Here is a 20,418-nt window from a genome sequence, read left to right as displayed (position 1 = left end):
TTGCCTATCTTTTTTTTCTTCCTGTAGTCCCAGCATGTACATGTACAAATCTGTTCTGGAGGGTACCCCAGACTGGGACAGTGTAGGAGGAGGTGAAATACATTTCATCACAATTCTCTCTCACTTGCTAAATTATACCATTGGATGCAATCCAATACTGGCATTTCTATTGTGCAAACCTATTCATAATAAAGCCTGCTTAGTTAAATGGAGATTACTCCCAGGTAAGTGCTAGAAGTATTGCAGTCTTTACATATTAAGCTTCCAATAGGATGCACAAAATAAATTAGGAATATGCAATGCAGATCATATAGAACCTTGGTGTTGGTAACTCTTGTTCAGAACACAGGACAGGACAAAATACTGAAATTACTGCAAATAGATTTGCATGGTGGAAATACTATATTTCCTTTTGTTCCTTATGTGTTCTATAAATATTTCATACTCTTGTTAAAGCCATATTATTGCTGGCAGGTTGCCCTCTCTCTTGTTTCCTTTTACCGATTCTTGAGGCTTGCAGATAACTTGAAATACACAGAGATTTAATGTTCTATATTTAGGCTGTCTTAATAAGCACCACATGAAGATTAGGAATTTGAGCTAGTTGTAGGGAACAAATTATGAAAAGCTGAAAAAGGGTTTCCAACTTGCCCAAATTAAGAAACTCCACTGGAAGGCCATACATTTATTAGAACATCCCTCTGATATGTTGCAGGTCCAGGTTGAAATGGATTACAGAAACATTGATCATACCTACTTTCCACTGTCTTTGCTCTGAGAGAAATGGAAACATGCAGGTCCAACAAAATAACCATGAGACTGATCAGAGCTTGTCACTAGAAAGATTTGTCATTGTCATCTCAGCAATTCTGATGATCAATAACCATCTGTAACAAGCAGCTCTTTTTCATCTTCACTTGTGGAAGACAGGCAATTACATTTCTACAGGCCACCATCTATCTCCACTGCACACCAACCTGGACAGACTCCCTTTCCATGCCATTCTTTTTGTTTCCATGGGGGTCTGCTAATAAGTATGGTGGTTGGTGGGTCATGGCATTCATTCTCCGCGACTGACTGATTCCTTTCTCTGCAAACAAAAGAGTGGCTTCATAAGACATCAAATCGTAAGGCTGTTCCTCTAAAAGGATGCTGCAAAAATGTATTCAGATAGCAGGAAATATGGGCAGCAGCTGAGCAGACAGTTGATTAGCAACAGGCAAATCAGAAGATCAAGAATATAAGTCACACAGCCAGATGGATAGATGGATGGTTGGATGGATATGCTTCAAAACACCATCCTCCCCTTTTCCACTTGGAAAATCAATCTCCAGTGATTTCTTCTTAGCTCTTTCTTTATTTTGGTTTTGGGTTTTTCCTCCCTCAGGGGATCCAGTGGTATGTAAAAGTTTTCTTTTCTTCTTCTTTTTTCTTTAAAGCCATGTAAAAATCAGAAGATTAAAGAAATATTTCAAGATAGCACTTAAAAAACCACCAGTAGCACATATACATATATTTCTTGTGAATTAGGCAGAATATAACAGCATTAAATACATACATATATCAATACATAAAATAAAATAGTTCCAAGAGGGACCTATCAATATGATTAATCCATTCCTTTATCCTAGCCAGGATTTCAGAAGACCTTTAATTAATTCTTCTCCTTTTTCTAAGCATTAGCAGAATTGAGAGCATCCCAGAAGATGGAATAAGGATATGTTTTACTGTCTGCATGTACCAAACCAGAGAAATCCTATGCATGTCTACTCAAAAGTCCTATTAAGTTCAGTGGGACCTATGCCAAAATATTTTATTTCTTTTAAATGCTTATTCCTTGCTTTCATGTAAAATAATCCAGGTGGCTTACAGTCCAAAATAAAACAATATGTAATCATAAAAACAAGATATCAAAACCAGATCTTAAAAGACTATAAAGAACAGTAGTAGCATCAAATAATGTAAGGGTGATAGTCTGCAAAAGCTCACTGAGAGTAAACCCAGCCTGCCCTTCATTGAAAATGAACAGCAGAAGTCTATGATGGATCTCTCAGGAAGATGTTTCAGATATTAGGGTCATGGCTGATGAAGGTCCCACTTTGGGTCCTCATCTGTCCTCTTTGAACCATGGCACAGTAGCAGAGCACATGTTTTACATGCAGAAGGTCCCATGTTCAGTCCCCAATATTGCCAGGTAGGACTGGGAAAGCTTTGGAAAGTTGCTGCCAGTCAGTGCTGACAATACTAGTCTAGGTGGACCCAGCTTCCCATGTTCCAATGCCTCTAACAGCAAGGAGACCCAAAGCAAAGCTTCAGATGGTGAGCAAAATCACCAGGCTACTCTGTATGGAGAAAAACTATTCTTGGGGTATTAAGGTCTCAGTCTGTTTAGGGCTTTAGCGGTGAAAACCAGCACCTTAAATTTTGCCCAGAAACAAACTGCAGCCAATGAAACTGGTACAATATTGATACAATATGATCTGACTGATGCTATTCAAAAGTCTGACAGGTACATTTTGAAGCAATTAAAGATTCCAGAGTGTCTTCAAGGACAGTGCCACGTAGAGCACACTACAGGAGCCTAATATGGACATGTGACATAATATGAATGAGAGAAGACAGGCCTGCTTCTCAAAATGTGAGGATCGCCAAGGAGAGAGGGGGGGAATAGTTGGACTATTAAAAAACTGGTAAAAAGCCCTTCTTGCAACAACTGCCATTGGGGTGATATTAGATGAGGCTTTTATGATACCATCCTCTTGCTTCCTTCTCCTGTGAGTTCCCTCCATTTCTGTGAGTTCCCTCCATTTCTTCCATTTTCGTTCTTTCTTCCACTGGGCTGATCCATTAAGATAGAAAAATGGAATTGCAGCACAATAACTTTCCCAGAGGCTGTGAAAGTTGGACCATAAGGAAGACTGAATGCAAAAGAATTGACTCTTGTGCATTGTGATGTTGGAGAAGACTCCTGAGAGTCCCTTGGAATGCAAAAAAATCAAATCAGACAATCCTAAAGGAAACCAACCCTTACTGTTCTTTAGAAGGACAGATAATGAAGCTGAAGCTCAAATACTTTGAGCTAATGAGAGAGAAGGACTCATTGGAAAAGACCCCAATGCTGGGAACAATTGAAGGCAAATGGAGAAGCAGATGGCAGAGGCTGGGGGGGGGGGTGGATGGGGTCAGCAGGGAGGTGGGTGTGGGGTTGGAGAACTTCAGGGAATGATGGAGGAGAACCTGGAGAAATGTGGCCTATGGGGTCGCGAAGAGTCAGACATTACCTTGCAACTGAACAACTACAACAACCTTTCCTAGAAGCCTTCCAACTGGGGGCATCCAAAAGGACACAGAAAGAGCACTGGCTACAGGAGCATTCTAGATAACCCCAAGTGAGTCTGTGTAGGATCCACCTCAATTAGACAATTGTTTAGTCTTTTAAGAATCAAGCCTCTCCTTTCTAAAGCTCCCAGAAACTCAGGAGGCAACAGGAATCTTTTTCCAAAGTTCTATAGAGGCATAACAGTAAATAACCAGATTACTAATTCTTCCAGCAACATAAGAGAAAATAGGATGTTTACTCAGATAGCTTGAGACACCCGGCTTCAAACCTGAGCACAACTAATTACTAGAAGAACCCACGGGACAATTTTTCAAGGATATATGTTCAGTTTTTCATACCTTACTGAACAATCAACCAAATATATCCACACTCATACTGAATAAATGATGAGTCCATATGGTTGTATCCTGTTAGCTTCAGGTTTCTTTCCCTATCTGTGGAGATGGCATGGTGAGCTCCCATCTGGGCAACTACTGAAAGAGAGAAAATCTTTCTCCCTGGATTCAGCATTCACTACTAACCTGAATGCCATATGCTACGAAGATCATGCAAATAGTGCATCTACTGAACTTAGTACATTGTCTCATCTGTGGTGTGTTAAAAATTAAAAGGAAAAGTAGCTTGTATTGGAATGGTTGCATTCCAGCTAGAATGTATGAATATTTATGGACTTTCATGAGTACTTGCCACAATGCTTCTTATTCATTTGCTTTTCCTTTGTATGGAATCATCCCTGTCACATTGTTCATGGGAGGTCCTTTATTTAGATTTCATGGTAGATTTGTCTAGTGCATACAGTATCCAAAAAGAGAACATCGATTGCATTCAATTTGCATTTGCTAATTTATATGTGCAGGTTTAATTATTTATTATATTTAATATAATAGTTTATTATGTCTAGTCTGCTGTGTAGGTGCTAACTACTGATTGGCCACAATTCTTACAGCTCTTTATCTTTAAAACAGGTTTGGATAGGTTAGCCCTTTAAATAAAGGCTTACAGGAAAATGTTTCATTCTATAATATATGATTAATAAAATGCCTAGAGAAATTTATTTTATGAGGCATGCCATAAATTTAATAATAAAGGATGTGTTAAAGTGGAGGACTATCCTCTGTAAATAAGGACACATGGCTGCCTCAGATATGACCTAAATAGTGTCTCTAAGTACTTTCTGGACATCTTCTATAGAATAAGAGAATGGGATTTTCCAAGATAATCGGGTGTTTCATTTAAAAGTGTGTGTAGGGGTGGGAGTGGGGGGTGGATTTAACCATGAGATCCAATCCTCTTTAAAACTTGAAACCCTACACCAGATAGACACTAATTCCAATTTGTAACAAAACCAGGAGAAAAGAGGGAAACTCCAGTGGTTATGTATAAGACTCAATGTGAGCCAGACAACTTAATAACACCACTTATTAGAACAGCCTTAAAGGTAATCCCATTAAAGCTATCCAGCAGAACACGGATACGTCTCTGAAATCTGCCTTGGAAGCAGACGGGATTATTAAAATGGAATGCGAGTGGCTTCATAATAAACCTCATCCCTGGATTTACTCCTAAAATTTGTATCTTGTGAAAATGCTTGATAGATGAAACAAAATTATCATCTGGGCACAAAGCAGGGTGTGGGAGTCATTATATGATAGCTTCCTTTTGAGTCAGGTTCAACAAGAAATCTATTCATGTTGGCACATGCTCCTTTTCTAGCCACATGCAACTGCAATTCCAGTAAAGCAACTTTTCTGGAATTTCTCAGGTACTTGTCAAATTCTCCCAGGAGTTAACAGAAGGGTTTGCCTAAGACACCTCAGAACAATAAGAGGGGATATCCATGAGAACCATTAATTTGCACTCCTCTTTGTGTCAGAATAACCTGATAACTTTTACAGCCCCCTCCCCACCAAGTCCCCTTCCAAGTACTCTCTAGCCTCTTAAAAGTTTGGGAAAGCTATGTAGAGTTAAGCATACACATACATATACTCTCTCTCTCTCTCTCTTTCTCTTTCTCTGTGTGTGTGTGTACGGTACACACACACACACTATACACAGTTCACATATGCTGTTGTGTACTAGATGCAGGTACCCTGTGCCCCACAGAAGCTAACTGGATGCCTTCGGGAAGACAAAAGCAGGACATGAAAGCCAAACCCCTCTCCAGCTGTTGTTCACTAGCAACTGGTATTCAAACTCATCTTTGATCCTGCAGCCAGTATATACCCATCGTTACCAGGAGCCATTGATAGCCTTATGATCCTTGGATTTGTCTAATCCTCCACCCCAGAGCAACCTTTTTTTCTTCTCGAGGGCCACCTGCCAATGGGTGGGCCCAATGGATGGTTCGGGGTTCCTCTCAACCTCCCACTACATGGCCTTCCTTCCCTTTAGTCACTCCCCTCACATCTCTCTCCTTCACTCTCATGGGACATTCATGGGGAGCAGTGATGCATGAGGGAGATTCCCTCTCTATGAATACCACCCACGCCTTCACACTCATGGCATTCCAAGCACCACTGCTCAGCTGAGTGCTGGTCTGGTGGGAGCAGAACTTGCATGGTGAGGAAGGAGCCCAGGGATAATGTTTTCCTCATCCTGTTCTCTCCATGGCAATTGTGGGAGCTTCTAACCCACTGTATATCTGAGAGGCAGTATGAACTGCAGCTTTTGTGGGGAATATGGCAACTCGGCACCTGAACGGCTGCACTGAAGGCCTCTTAGTGACACATGTGCCTGCAGCCAGAGGCTTGCCTACATGTCCCTTGGAACCTCTAGAAGCTTGGGCCTGTATCTGGATTCACTTGAGCTGAATGATACATGACCCTGCAGCACAGTGAAGTCCTAAAACAGCTTCCATACTAGAAATATAATCTGGCATGAACTAACTGGGTTTGCTAGAAGGAGTCATATGGAAAGGGTTTGTGACTTTGTGGCTTCTAAATGGGCCAGCAGGGATACTTCCTGCTCCTCCTTCACATGCTCGTTAAATGCGTGAGTAAGGATGTATGAGGAATCCATACTAGGGGTGGGAAACCATTGGTTTCCTTGGACTCAGTTCCCTGGACTCTGGCCTGCTTTCTTGTGGCCATGAGTATGCTTCCTCATAAGCAAGCTTAGCATTGGCACAGGCGCCTACTAGAAATCAAGTACATGTGGGCACTGTGCGAACTGTGTCCTTCCACCCACAGGACTTGCAGCCTTTCTTTGTGCTGCATGTACTGCAGGAAAAGGTTGCCACTGGACTTCCTCTTGGCTTGGCTTACTTCCTGAGGAGGAGCCAAGCATGAGAAGAAGTCTGATGAATAGAACAAGGCTGGGATTCTGAAGAGATCATCACAGCTCTATGTGTGAGTGGGTCAAGAGATGGCCATGTGTCCTGATTTACATAGGACATTGTCCTATGTAAAGTTTTGCCAGAAGACAGACCTCTATTTTGAAGCTGTCCTTTATCTGAAAAGTCATCTGGCCTGAGTTTGAAGAAAGAAACCATTACAAAGAAGAGCTGGGCCTTGAACTGGCCCATCAACAGCACTAGTCTGAGTAAGGCTGGGATGCACTGTATTTCTGTTTAAATTATAATACTTATTTCTAAATTTACATCATGCCTATAAGTTCTCATAGGCAGATTTTATGGAAATCTGTGTCCTCTTTTTGTGATGCATAGCATCCTCTCCTCTCCTCTCCTCTCCCAGTAGAATCCTACCTTCAAAACCCTAGTTTTATGAACATGCCTTATATTCCAGCCTATCCTACTTATATCACAGCATTATTGTGCAAATACTGTTGCTTTTTGAAAAAAAGGGGGGTAGAATAAAATGTTGTGATAAATAAATGTGTTATGTGACAGCATGTGTTATTTCATTCTCTGGGATATAAATCTTTCTCCAGTCTGGTATTTGGTTACCAGAAATGAAACTGTGCATTTGTGATAGCCTGATCATGTGTAAAGACACTGATGGTAGTGACAATTTTATCAGGCTGGACTCAATATTACAACTGGAAATCACCATAAAATGTTGTGGTATAAATTGTTTCAGTATCCAACTGTGGGTTTTTGATTTCTGTTTTTTTTTTTTTTTTTTTTTTTTTTTTTTTTTTTTTTTTTTTGGTGGGGGGTACTCCTTTTCACCTTCCTTGAATGTTGGTTCTTCACGACAACCAGCAATAGACATGTGTAAGTTGGTGAAATGGTCTCTCCCACAGAGGATTTCTGCGGGAGTTTCTCATTCCATCTCTCTCAGCTGACATAGGATTATTTTCTCTCGCAAGGAGGCATTGATCACTCCTCTGGCCCAGCCAGTTGTTCCTACTTCGCTGGTTTTTATAAGCCAGAAGGGGCAAGGATCCGGTACAGAAGTGGTTACAAGCACCTTGTCAATGTCTTTAAATTGAACCAACCGAAATTTATCAAGAAAATTGGACTAGGCTCTTTTCTGAGCACCTCAACTAATCAGACTGCTAACAGGAAGTTAAGTCTCAGGAGGTGCCAAAAATGTTGTCCTGGAAGTGTCCAGCTAACATATTACAGTGGGCCTGAGACAGGTCTACGATGCTGTTGGGATCAGCATGTGATAGGCCCCAGATGACTCCCCACAAAAAATCTCTGCTAGGTAGGAAGTTTATAATGAGGCAGTGAGCTGTTGTTTCCCACTGCCTCTAAGTGTGCCTCATTATAGGCACATATCAGAGTTGTATCTAATAGTTTTGCTCTACCTGCACTCAAGCCAATTCCTGGTTTGCTTCATTTCTCTGAGCTCCAAGGAATACCATAATACTATCAAGCTTTACTAGAAGAACAATCATGTCAACGAGCCCAGGTTATCTCTGTACAAGTATGACTCATCTAGAGGTAGAGAGGACCAAAACATAAAGTTCTGTCCCCAACATGTACAGTGTATACAATACATGCTCAGGCTACAGTTGTTGAAAGACCTTGGGCATGCAGCCTGAGCTTCACAATCACAGCTTTTGTAAATTATGCTTCTTCAAATTGCTCAGGACAATTTAAAAAAGAAAACAAAAGTCTGTGATTACCAGTAAATCATGATTCTCTCACATCTGTTTTGTTTTGGTTTGGTTTGTTACAAGGCCTACAGCTCATTCCTAAACATATTTACTTGAAAGTAAGTTCCACTGCATTTAATGAGGCTTCCTTCCACTATGTCTGCTTAGGGTTACAGCCTTAGAATGGAACAACCACATCCAAATAATTTGTGGGTATAAAAAAAGAAAAGGGGGGATTAGATAATCATTACTAAATCATGAATCTTTCTGTGTGTTGGTACTTGTGTGATTTTAAGAGCAACAACATGAAATCTTTGTAGATTTGGAAACTGTATAGCGCAGTGGTGGCCAAAACAGCATTGTGCCTGGATTTAGATTTAATAATAAAGCAGTGTATATGACAACAGTTCGAGACTTACCTAAGGATATAACTCCAATCATACTTGAAGTTTACGGTCTCATAAACATGTCAGAAAAAATACAATACTGCAGTAGGCTGTATTATTTCACGCCACAGACAGTAAATTCAGTAGTCAATAGCCCCTGGCTGAACCAGGCTAGGCTTTGTAAACTACATATCATAAAAAGGCATAGCAGAGAATCTGGCCCATGCCTGCAGCCACTATTCTGGGGTCAATCAGAGTTCAGGGTACAGCTCATCTGTCATCATAGATCCTAAATTACCTTCACTGCTAATCAATGACTGCATGACTTAACAGGCAGAATGTTTACTTCTGTTACAGTAGGGAATTTAATTAATATCAATAGGATTTTTGCCTAGCTCTGAAATTCCAGTTTAATTTCTTTCTCCCAGCCCTGCTAAAAGGTAAGTATGTAACTGTAACACTGTTAACATTTGGAAAAGCCCACTTTAAGATATATGAAGAAAGGATGGAAGGAAGGAAGGAAAAGGGTGGGGGGAGGAATGGCTTCCAAAATGGTCATTTAGAAAGGAAGTCTGCTGATTTTTATCAATTTTATCAATTAAAATCAATGAGACTTAAGCTGGAATGTAGATCTGCCTCCTTTCTTAACATTATCCAGTGGTGTTACCTGTTAAATGTACCTATTAAAGTGGTTGGGTTATGTCTCTGCTTTTTAGTATGCTGTTTAGATTTGCCATAGCTTTCCTCCCAAGGAGCAAGCATCTTTTAATTTCTTGGCTGCAGTCCCCATTGGCGGTGATCTTGGAGCCCAGGAAAATAAAATCTGTTTTATTTTAATGAAACTACCTTCATTTCTTCCCCATTTGCCAGGAAGTGATAGGACCGGATGCCATGATCTTAGTTTTCTTGATGTTGAGTTTCAAGCCAACTTTTGTGCTCTTCTTTGTCTGCAGAGCACATAGTCAATCTGATTTCTGTGTTGACCATCTGGTGAAGTCCACGTGTAGAGTTGTCTTTTGGGTTGTTGGAAATGAGTGTTTACTATGACCATCATATTCTCTTGACAAAATTCTACCAGCCTGAGCCCTGCTTCATTTTGTACTCCAAGGCCAAACTTGCCTGTTATTCTGGTTATCTTTTGGCTTTCCTACTTTAGCATTCCAATCCCCCATGATGATAAGGACATCATTTTTGGGTGTTAATTCTAGAAGGTGTTGTAGGCCTTCATAGAACCGGTCAACTTCAGCCTCTTCAGCACCAGTGGTTGGGACATAGACTTGGACTACTGTGATGTTGAATGGTTTGCCTTGGATTCAAACTGAGATCATTCTGTCATTTTGGAGTTTGTATCCCAGTACTGCTTTTCCTACTCTTTTATTGACTATGAAGGCTACTCCATTTCTTCTGAGGGATTCTTGCCCACCATAGTATACCTGATGGTCATCGGAATTAAATTCACCCATTCCTGTCCATTTTAGTTCACTGATTCCTAAGATGTTGATGTTCAGTCTTGTCATCTCTTGTTTGACCATGTCCAGCTTGCCTTGATTCATAGATCTTACATTCCAGGTTCCTATGGAATATAGACCTTTACAGCATCGAACTCTCCTTTCACCACCAGATACATCTGCAACTGAGTGTCCTTTCGGCTTTGACCCAGTCACTTCATTCTTTCTGTCGCTACTAGTACTAGCCCTCTGCCCAGTAGGATATTGGACACCTTCCGACCTGAGGGGCTCATCTTCCGGTGTCATATCTTTTTGCCTTTTGATACTGTCCATGGCGTTTTCATGGCAAAGATACTGGAGTGTGTTGGGATTTCCTTCTCCAGTGGATCACATTTTTGAGTATATCACATTGGAAATGGCTGATTTATCACCTTGTATCTACCTTGTGGCTACTTATATGAATCAGTTAATCCCTTATTGCATAACCATTATGGTCAGATCATTATTTATTTTATTTATTTATCATTATTTTATTTATTTAAATAAATAAATTATGTAATGCAGCCTTCCCCACCTTGGAAGCCTCCAGATGTTTTGGGCTTCAAATTCCAACTCTTCGACACTAATACCACCAAGTGTAGTTACTTCCATTCTAATTTTATGGTGGGTTTGTGCATGCATGGGTATGTGAAAAAAGGAAAGGAAAATTGCCATATAAAATGAAATTGAATTCCATTTGTGTTTAACTGGGTCCTTTTGATGTATGTGTAATGTACACAATGCATGGAAACATGAATACGGAGGTGTGGTGGTGATGGCCATTAATAAAGAGAAAGTGGCAAAAAATAAAGGCTAAGGTAGGATACAAAGGCAGGAATAGACAGTAGTGTTTGTAGAATGGAGAGATCATGAAATATAGACAACAGTGACCTATTCCCCTGGAATTCCCCCCCCCCCCCACCTGGCAACTCAATTCTGAATATTAGTTCCCGTGTACAAAATAAACGCTGCCAGTTAGGGATACAGGCCTAAATTCTGAAATCAACAGTCAGTCCTGGACAGCAAGGAACAGAAATCTCTTGCTTGTTAAATTGCAGATGTCTTTTACAACACAGTTTTTACAAGCCAAAAGCAATCTGCTAAAAAGAGTTTGAGTTTCAGACTTGTAACATTCACGCCTTTTGACAAAGCAGATGAAGTAACAACTGAAAATGTCAAATTTCTGGCAATGTGGAAAGAATCTAGACTGCAAGCACTTTTCTAGCATCAATACATAAATAGAAAGTGTCTTCTCACATATTCACACTCAATGAAATCAGTTTCAAGCATTCCCATTGCTTTTACAGCACATATTTTTCAAGCAACCTTTCCCATATTAGGCATTCTGGTTTTATAACAGTTATCCACACTAGAGTAGGAAAATGCTGCAGCACTTGGAAGAAAGTCAATCTAGGCTCCAATCACAGTGGCATAATGTGACCCTTCAGCATTTGTGAGAACAATAGAATCTAGCAGGTTGGTAGAAATAGTTGTCCCTATCCACATAGTTTCATGATTCACACACCATTAGAAAGTTGTCACATTTTTTCTCACATGTGGAGCTCTGATTGATTAAATTTTGCTATTTATTTATTATATTTGCCATTGTTTGTATTCTAATTCTGTTTTTTATGACTGATGTTTTTGTGGGTTTGGGATTATTATAGTACAATTCTATGAAAGTCTATTGAAAAGTAAGTCCTAATGAAGCAATGAGATTTACTCCCAGGAGGGTGTGTACAGAATTGTTTTGGTGGTAGTTATAATTATTTCCTTAAATATCCTTAGACACCATGCTGTATTTTCTTCTTCCTTTATCATTAACAGTGCCAGTGCTGATATAATCAATGGAGCGCTCTACTATTATATCAGCTTTGCATATATTTGAAGCTTTTGTAACAGAACATATTTATTCTATTGACATATTTAGAAATAGAAATATTTAAATGAGTATGGGGAAGCAGGTTCTACCGAGTTCAATGAGATTTACTCCCAAACCTACAAGTACAGCCTTAATTTGCTGTCACTGAAGCAACTCACCATTAAAAAAAGTCACAATGAGCTGGTTCATACAACACAACAGCCTATATTGCATAACAAGCCACAGTGGGTTGTGCATCATCTAACTTGCCATGGTTTCTGTAGGATGACTTATTTTTCATGAACAAACCGCCTTGAGAACACAGGGTCTATTGCATGGCTTTCACCCAGGTCCAGCAAGTCAATGTCATCATAGTTTACTGTGAATGGCTAATAGCCATTCACAAAGGTGAAAAGAAGTCTGTGCCGTTTTCATTTTGCAATCGCACTAGTGGCTGCCTTTACACCATTGCTGAAGCAGCACTCTAGAAAGACCATAACTTCTTCCCCAGCTTTTTTTATTTTGGTGCCTCATGCATGCACATCTGGGGTGGTAATATTGATCAGGAGGAGGAGGAGGAGAAGCAGAATGATATTGGTCTTTCAAAGGTGTTCAAGTGTGTACTTACAGCTATCTGATATGAGAACTGACAAACAAGGTTGCCTATATGCAAATTTGCATATAGTTGTGAGCAACAGGGGAGAAATAACAGCAAGAGAAAAGAAGGATGCTGTAGCACAAGTCAGAAGAATTGACTTGTGCAAATTTAATGGCTGGGAAGTAAATGGAGCAGAAATTTGTACACCTTGATCAGCTGCGCCATTATTGCAGGTGTGCATATTTTCCTCTATTTATTTCCCAGCCATTAAATGTCCATGTGTTTCTGCATTTCTAAAGAATTGTCAGAAAGGTACAATAACCACAGCAGTAAGTGCTCTGTAAAGGAGTTGTACAAAGCAAGGAGCTCCTATAGCCTCTTTCTGTCCAACACTTAAAAGTGAGAGGATTACATCGCTAAGTGGGGGATACTGGCCGAACTTTGGTGCACTTTCTCTTGCTGATTTTTCCACTTTTATCAGTGTTTCCCCAATGATAACTTGCCAACAGGTCCCTGGCAAATGTGTGCAAATTAGCCTATATGCAATCTCATCTTTTCAGTCTGTTATCTCCTCTACTTCACCAATCCTTTTGACAGCTGAAACAGACAAGGACATTTTTCATGCAAGAGTACTTATACTGGACAGCAATAACAGTGCACACATGAATAGATGATCATGATGATGTTATTCTAAACTTGGTTCCACAATTTTCAGGGACTGAAGAAATACTTTTAAAATTATTACATTGTATTTACAGCCTGTATTTCTTTTTCAAGGAACCCTTGGGGGGTTACAAGATTATCCTTCTCACCACTTTACCCTCACAGCAACAACCTTTGAGGTAGGTTAGACTGAGAGTCTGTGATTAGTCCAAAGCCACCCAGTGAGTTCCAAGTCCCAGTGCAACACTTTAACCACTTCAGCCACACTAACTGTATACCATTTGTGGTACCATTTGGAACTGTGCACTATGGTTGAGATGAAACCTAGTGGAATCTATCTGTCTTGCAATTGTGGAATTCCTTTCATGTTCAGCTTGGTCTTGGAAAGCGAATTGAGTGGAAAAGAAATCTACAGATGATCATGGAAGCATCCTCACACATCCCTACCATGTACCATCTGGATCTCCTGAGTCTTTATCCAGCACTCTTAACCACTATACCACACTGGCTCAAAATAATACAACACCAATTGGACTTCCAAAACAGGCATCAGTGAAGAAAAAGGGATAAACAACAGAGCAGAAAGGAAGAAACAAGAGGCTTCTGTTGTGAGGGGTACTAGGATTTGTACTGGAGTCAGCTGGATGATTGAGGGGGAAGAGGGGAACAACCCATGGTAAGCTCTACTATCTGCCAGGTGTACCATGGGTTGTTCAGTGAACAGCCAACCTACTTGTTTGCACGATGGCATAGCATGACTTGCCAACACGAGCCACAGCTGCTGATGCTCTGTAAACGCTAAGGATGTGATTGCTCAGTGATTACTGCCATACTAAGCCTATCGTAAACCTGGCATTGGCAGCCATTGGGCACTGGGAAGGGAGCTCAATAATGGGTTGTATTTCTCTGAATATTCTGGTATTTATTAATATAGTACATTTCGAAGAATACCTCATGCTCAGGGTGTACTTTCCAAAGTGTCTAGGCACAGATCTTGCTCTTATCATGATACTTATGGAAGATTAATGGGAACTAGTCACCACCTCATTTGTTTGCAACTGCATTTTGAAGGGAGAGCTGGTTTCATCAAAGGAACTGGCATCATGCGGAATACTACGGATAATCTGCAACAGCTGCACTTTCTGATAGCTGATATCTCATGCTTCATTTTTGAGATTGTATCTATTTGTCTTCTGGTTTTTGTGGTTTCTTTAGATCTTGAGGTTCCTAGGTAATTTTGGCCTCTATACCGTTTTGTTAATTTCCTTTTTCTAAACATCAGAGATTTCTTATTTCCCTTCTGACTATTGCATTCCAGTTTACTTATATTATTCACTTTTTCCTACCATACTGCCATTTTCTAAGGTATTCAAAGGATTTTTTGTTTATTTGTTTTGTTTTTTTTAAGAATGAAGTGTTTAAGTGTGAAATTCTAGTACTTGAAAATTAATTTGATTGTTCTTTTGCTGGCTAGCTTCAAATATGAAAAACTGTGTTCCATTCCTGTCTTGTAGAGGCTTTTGTTGACTTTTTACTGAGCTTTTCATTCAAATGCTAATGCTGTACAAACTAATCAGATTACACTTGTCATTTCATGAAAGATTAAGTCACTTTTTTTGCTTTAAACTATTTAATATTTTTATAGTTAGCTGTATTGTTTGCTTTATTCCCCACTCAAGCACAGGAGTGCAATGTTGGAGCACTTCTGAAAGCTATCTTCATTGCTCTGATGTGTATAAACACATGACAAAACAGGATGGTGTGTACTTCACACTGTAAGAAAGAAAAACTGTCCCAAGTTCTCATTCGGAGATGGAAGATAAATCCTGCCACTTGTATAAATCAGGTTAATTTACCAAGTCCACATGCCAGCAAGCATGTTTGTATGCAAGCCCTTAGCAGATGATAGATTGAACATGTGCTCATGCTGAATCCACACAACTGCAAGTGGTCACCAGAATGAGCATGCACATTCATACCCAAAGTATAGGCATAACTGAATAAATCCGGGGTGATACACATGTTAATTCATCCCAATGTAGGCATGTTCTATCATGGGAACGACTGAGCACATCATAAATATGCAGGCCACAAAGCTGTCTTCCAGACTATAAACATACCAATGTAGATTAGTGTAATTTGTTTGATTAGCATATATTGCAGACCATTAGTGTTTCCTTCATGTTTATTTCCTATTGCATCCTTGCTATGCTTCCAAGTGGGATACCATCCAGGAACTTATTTATATCAACAAGCATAAACAGCTGGGCCAAATGAACAGATGAAATGAATGCATCTGCAACAAGCAGCACAAACTCAATGGAGACTGATTGTACATGCGTTTACTGTAGTGAGTGAACAGACACACATTTTTGCGCTTACCTTGCATAATTTACTCTGCTAGAACTTTTCAAGAAGGGGATGTGCAAGGAGCTATTCAGAGAAATGAAAGTTTTCTTCATGTTCACTGTACACCCCTAACTGAATTATCCCCCAGCTTTGTGCATTATGTCAGTCATTGTTCAAATCTTTTGAAGCTGTAAGTCCTAGAAATTTTAGGCACAATTCAATCACATTGATTTCGATATGACAGATATATCTTCATACATACTTAAAATGGATGGGGTTTTAAAAGGCACAACTTTGGCTGGATTATGTCTCTGCGAATTTTTACTTTGAATCAAAGTTGAGATTTTCAGACCATTTTTGCTCCTTCATGCTACCTACCCAGCCCAGGTCATATTTATAATAGGCAACAGTAAGTGTAGATGCCCTACTTGCAGCACTTTCATTTAAAAAATGCTCACATATCATGCCAATGATCATGTTTTGATTTGTATCATATTTTGGCAAAAAGACACTGTGTAGGTTACAAACAATCGCATATGAAAGAAAGTGAGTCATGTCCCACAAGGGAATTATTATTAAAGCACAATGATTGAGTGGATCCAGGCATAAACAAAGGAGAATGAAAGATAGGCCAAAAATCAGCATGAATCTAAAATATATATATTCCAGGTGAAGACACATGAATAAATCCCAGATGTACAGTTGGTATCAGGGCAGTGTTTTCATATACCTCTCTTTACTACTGCATTACAATATGGTCTAGCTGCCATTTTGCCATAAGCTTCAATATAGCTATCTTTCTTTCCTGTCTCTTAACATGGTGCTTGCTATAACATGGCTATAACATGGTGAGCTAGGGGAGGACATACAGATGATAAATGTCTTGCCTCTTTCATTCATTCATTTAAAATATTTAAATTCAATATAACTAACAATTATGGCTAACAATGTTTTCATAATACAAAGAACACAATTCAACAAATTTAAAAGTACACATTAAATAAATACAAAAGATACTAATAGCAATAAAATAACATCCAGAAATTTCATTTGGTTTGTTGATGTCATGGCATGCCATAAGCAGAGCCAGCTGGATCTGGGATCAGACTAGATGGCCCGGGAGGCCCCTTCTGACTCGCTCTTTTTCTATGTTTCTATGTGCTACAAGATAGGACATATAAAGGAATGGCACAAAAAGTGACTCCACCTGATGGGGAACCTTCAAAAGTTCCACCTGGGGAACCTTCAGAAAGCTTTTAAGCTTTCCTATTCAGCAGAGTCCCTTTACTCTCTGTATAATATCTGGGTGGCTGAGGTAAGAGGTTGGGAAGTCCAATTCTACCAGCCTGGTTGCACACACATAAAGCTGGATCCAATCTACAGCCAAAGAAAACTGATATAATATCATCACTCTCATCAGTTGCTGGACAGCATCCACTGATATCATTTGTGCTAGTGGGAATGACTAAAAGAAGCTAGCATTTGCTACAGCAACAAACACTAGGCTGAACTAGCATTTCCTAACGTGCTAACCTCCTCCAGACCTACTCTGATTGAGTGGTTGGAATCTCTTTTTACTACTGAGTTGCCTAACTATTATTTATATGAAAGGCTTCTTGTAAGTCGACTGGGTTACTTTTAAATAAACAGCTGATTATTTGGTTTATGCTGCTCCTTAAATTTACAGTTAGCTGAAACTTTTTCAGAAAGGCACAGGGTACCCAACTGACCCTTGTGACCATAATCTGGTCATTATCATGCTTTGAATTTGACTCAAAAGATATCTGCTTGGCTGATGCTGTAGTAAAACTCCCTGAAATATGTCAGCTTGAGTTTTCCCAGAAAGGCACATCCAGCATAACAACACAGTTCCAACATGTGTCCAGATAACCAGAACAAATGAAGAACAAATAGAGCTTATTCAAAGAGAGAGAGAGAGAATTGTCTAAAGACACATTCATAGGGCAGTCTTCTACCATCATAGAATGACCCTGACCCCTGTGAACATCTCATGATGCTCAGCCTAGGGCATGAGGTCAAAGCTTGCTGAGAGATTCATGCAAACTCCATGAACTTTAATCTTATTTCCCAGGAATTTAATTCGTGGGATCACCATGGCAAGACAAATTGAAGACATGTAACTTTCTCTTAGTTCTGTCAGTGTCCTGGGATAATCAAAGGAAGGCTGTTATATCAGTGAACATTAAAAGCTGGTTCATTATTCAGGCTTTCCAAGCACACTGTGATGTCTTTGCTTAGAAGTATTGGAGTGTGAGTAGATATCAAACATGATCCAGGAGCTGAGAACAAGGAAATATGGAATAAGCCAAGAGTCAGGTCTGAAGCTATAAGAAGGAAGCAAGGGATAGCACAGAGCTTGAATGAGGCTCAACTGGAAAAGGAAGTTATCTGGTACTCCTTCCTATCCAGGGATATCCAATGACCAACATGGATAGGTAAAGTCAAACCAAGGCCTGAAGATGTTTCATTGGAAATGCTGTCAAGGACAACTATGTTGTAAACTGTCCACAGATGCGAGTAATGGATGGCATACAAATTTTATAAATAAATAAACAAACAAACATCCCATTAGGGAATTGCACCATATTTATAGCTCTTGATACTGGTAAATCCAAGGACTTGGATCACAGAGACTGTGCCACACCATTAGTCTATCTAGTCCAGTACTGTCAGTTCTGAGTTATGGTGGCCTGCCAGTTTTCAGGAAGCTTCTGCCCTACTCTGCCTGGAAATGCTGCGGTCTGACCCTGGGCCCTTTGGCATGCAAAGAAGTTCTGCGACTGAGCTGCAGGCCCTCTCAATGATGAAAAGAAACTGCTTACCCATCATCCTCTTTGGAATCCAGTTACTGTTCCTGAATCCTTTGTCAGCCATGTTTTTTTAAGAGCCAACTTGTCCTAGTATACAGACAAAGACTTCATGTGCTCAAACTGCTCATAGAAAACATATTTTAATCTTCAAATGCTTTCTGATGAAACAAAAACAAAGCCCTATTCATTAAAAAAAAAACCCTAGATATCAAGGGCAAAACAGGCCTGGAACTTCCCACTGGAATCTAACTTTCTGTCTATTACGAGTGTCTTTGAGGTAAGGAGACATTCACAAGATTGACCCCAATTATGATATCAGCTGGTGCCGTACAGAAACAAATTTGGTTTTACTGCAATGGGTGGCTTCACATGCCATAACAACCCATTCGGTCAATAAGCCTAACAGTTCATCATGAGTTATTCATGCCTTTCTCCCCTTGGTCCTTCAGCTAGTATTGTAGGAGACTTGGTAGCTGAAGCTGCCTTGTCTCCTTGCCCCATCACAATCACAAGCTATCTTTGACTTATCACAGCTTTTTCTCCTTTTACTTTTTTAAAAAAGTTATGCAAACAGAGATCTTTGAGTTAACAGTCAGGGATTGTCCTCCAATATATGCAGTGATACACTGGAGGAGCTTTGACTGGCTGGCCACCTCATTTTAAAAATATCTTGGCCTGGAACAAGCATACTTCCATGGATTTTGCTACCCTGCTTTGGGAAGCAGGTACTTCCCGGGACATTGCCCAAAAATAGACTTCCAATTCCAGATCCATGGAAGTGTGTACCTCCATGGTTTCGTAAGTCTTCATAGATTTTTTTTTAATGCACACATTTAAAGCAGAAAATTACATTATAAAACAAGAGTGCCCAATCAGTGATAGCTCCTCACAGGTACTGCTTGGGCACTTTGGATTAACTGCCACTGGGACATCCAGATTTGGATGACTCAACAACCCACCCCTGGAACAAAAGCTTATGAGTTCTCAAAAACAAACAAGCCATCCTACTGGAAGTGCTCTGTAATTGGATGAATGACAACCCCCTGTGGCTAGTTATTAACACTGGGTTGTAATTTCATGCAAACCAGATCAGTGAGAACTGTCTGGATTATACCTTAGAAAACATGTTTGTATATGTATCCTGCCATAGAAATAATTGTACCTTCATAGCTAGAGGAGCATCTGCCGGACAACACATTTGAGGACCTTTAGAATCATTGATAAACCATGGTAACTTGAAATCAAAGTAGACTGAAACAGTTCTTCCTTCTAAACTGTACAAAATAGTATTCACAAAAGAGAACAATCATTCATGCACATTCTTGAACTCCATAGTAAAAAGCAGAAAGACATATAATGGGCGAATTGTGCAAGAAAGATGATCTGTTGTACAACTGATTTATTAATTTTCCACCCAGCTAAAATTTCCCGAAGACATTTGCTGCTGATACTTAGAATGCAGTCCTATGCATGTGTTGACAGAAGAAAGTCCTAGCACGCCCTGCATTCCCCAGCCAACCATCCTCAATGTTATTGGGGATTAAATAGCATAGGATAACATAGGATTAAAATAACATAGGATCCTAAATAACATAGGATTAAAACCTTAAACTTCCTTCTGAGGCTACATATAGAATATTTTTCAAACTAAACATTTCTATACTATTATGGCAAGCATTTTATATTCCATATTTATCTATCTGTGATCATTTTTGCTCTCACTTTAGATGGTTGTAAACTTTTACATCTTTTTCTATATGCCTCATTATAGTTATTGGTTTTGATGGTTTTAAGTTTTGTTTTGTGAATCAGCCAGAGTGTCAACTGTTGGGCAGTACAAGAATATAATGATGAGGAGAATAACAACTCATACAAAGTACCCTGAAATTGCTCCATTGA

At 39.6% G+C, this 20,418-nt stretch overlaps 1 long non-coding RNA gene across 1 annotated transcript; it reads right to left on the bottom strand.

The window, feature by feature from the left end:
* Window positions 1–670: 670 nt before the first annotated feature.
* LOC123022776 lies at window positions 671–19,793 on the bottom strand. The gene is made up of 3 exons (XR_006414575.1): window positions 19,682–19,793; window positions 18,532–18,606; window positions 671–1,431 (listed from the first exon to the last, which is right to left on the bottom strand). It is a non-coding gene; the product is annotated as an uncharacterized LOC123022776 (long non-coding RNA).
* Window positions 19,794–20,418: the final 625 nt, after the last annotated feature.

Source organism: Varanus komodoensis, unplaced genomic scaffold, assembly GCF_004798865.1.
Source record: "Varanus komodoensis strain SLA01 unplaced genomic scaffold, ASM479886v1 scaffold2, whole genome shotgun sequence".
In the NCBI taxonomy this organism is placed as follows: Eukaryota; Metazoa; Chordata; class Lepidosauria; order Squamata; family Varanidae; genus Varanus; species Varanus komodoensis.
Note: the sequence above shows the minus strand (reverse complement) of the source record. Positions and strands in the feature narration are given on the sequence as shown.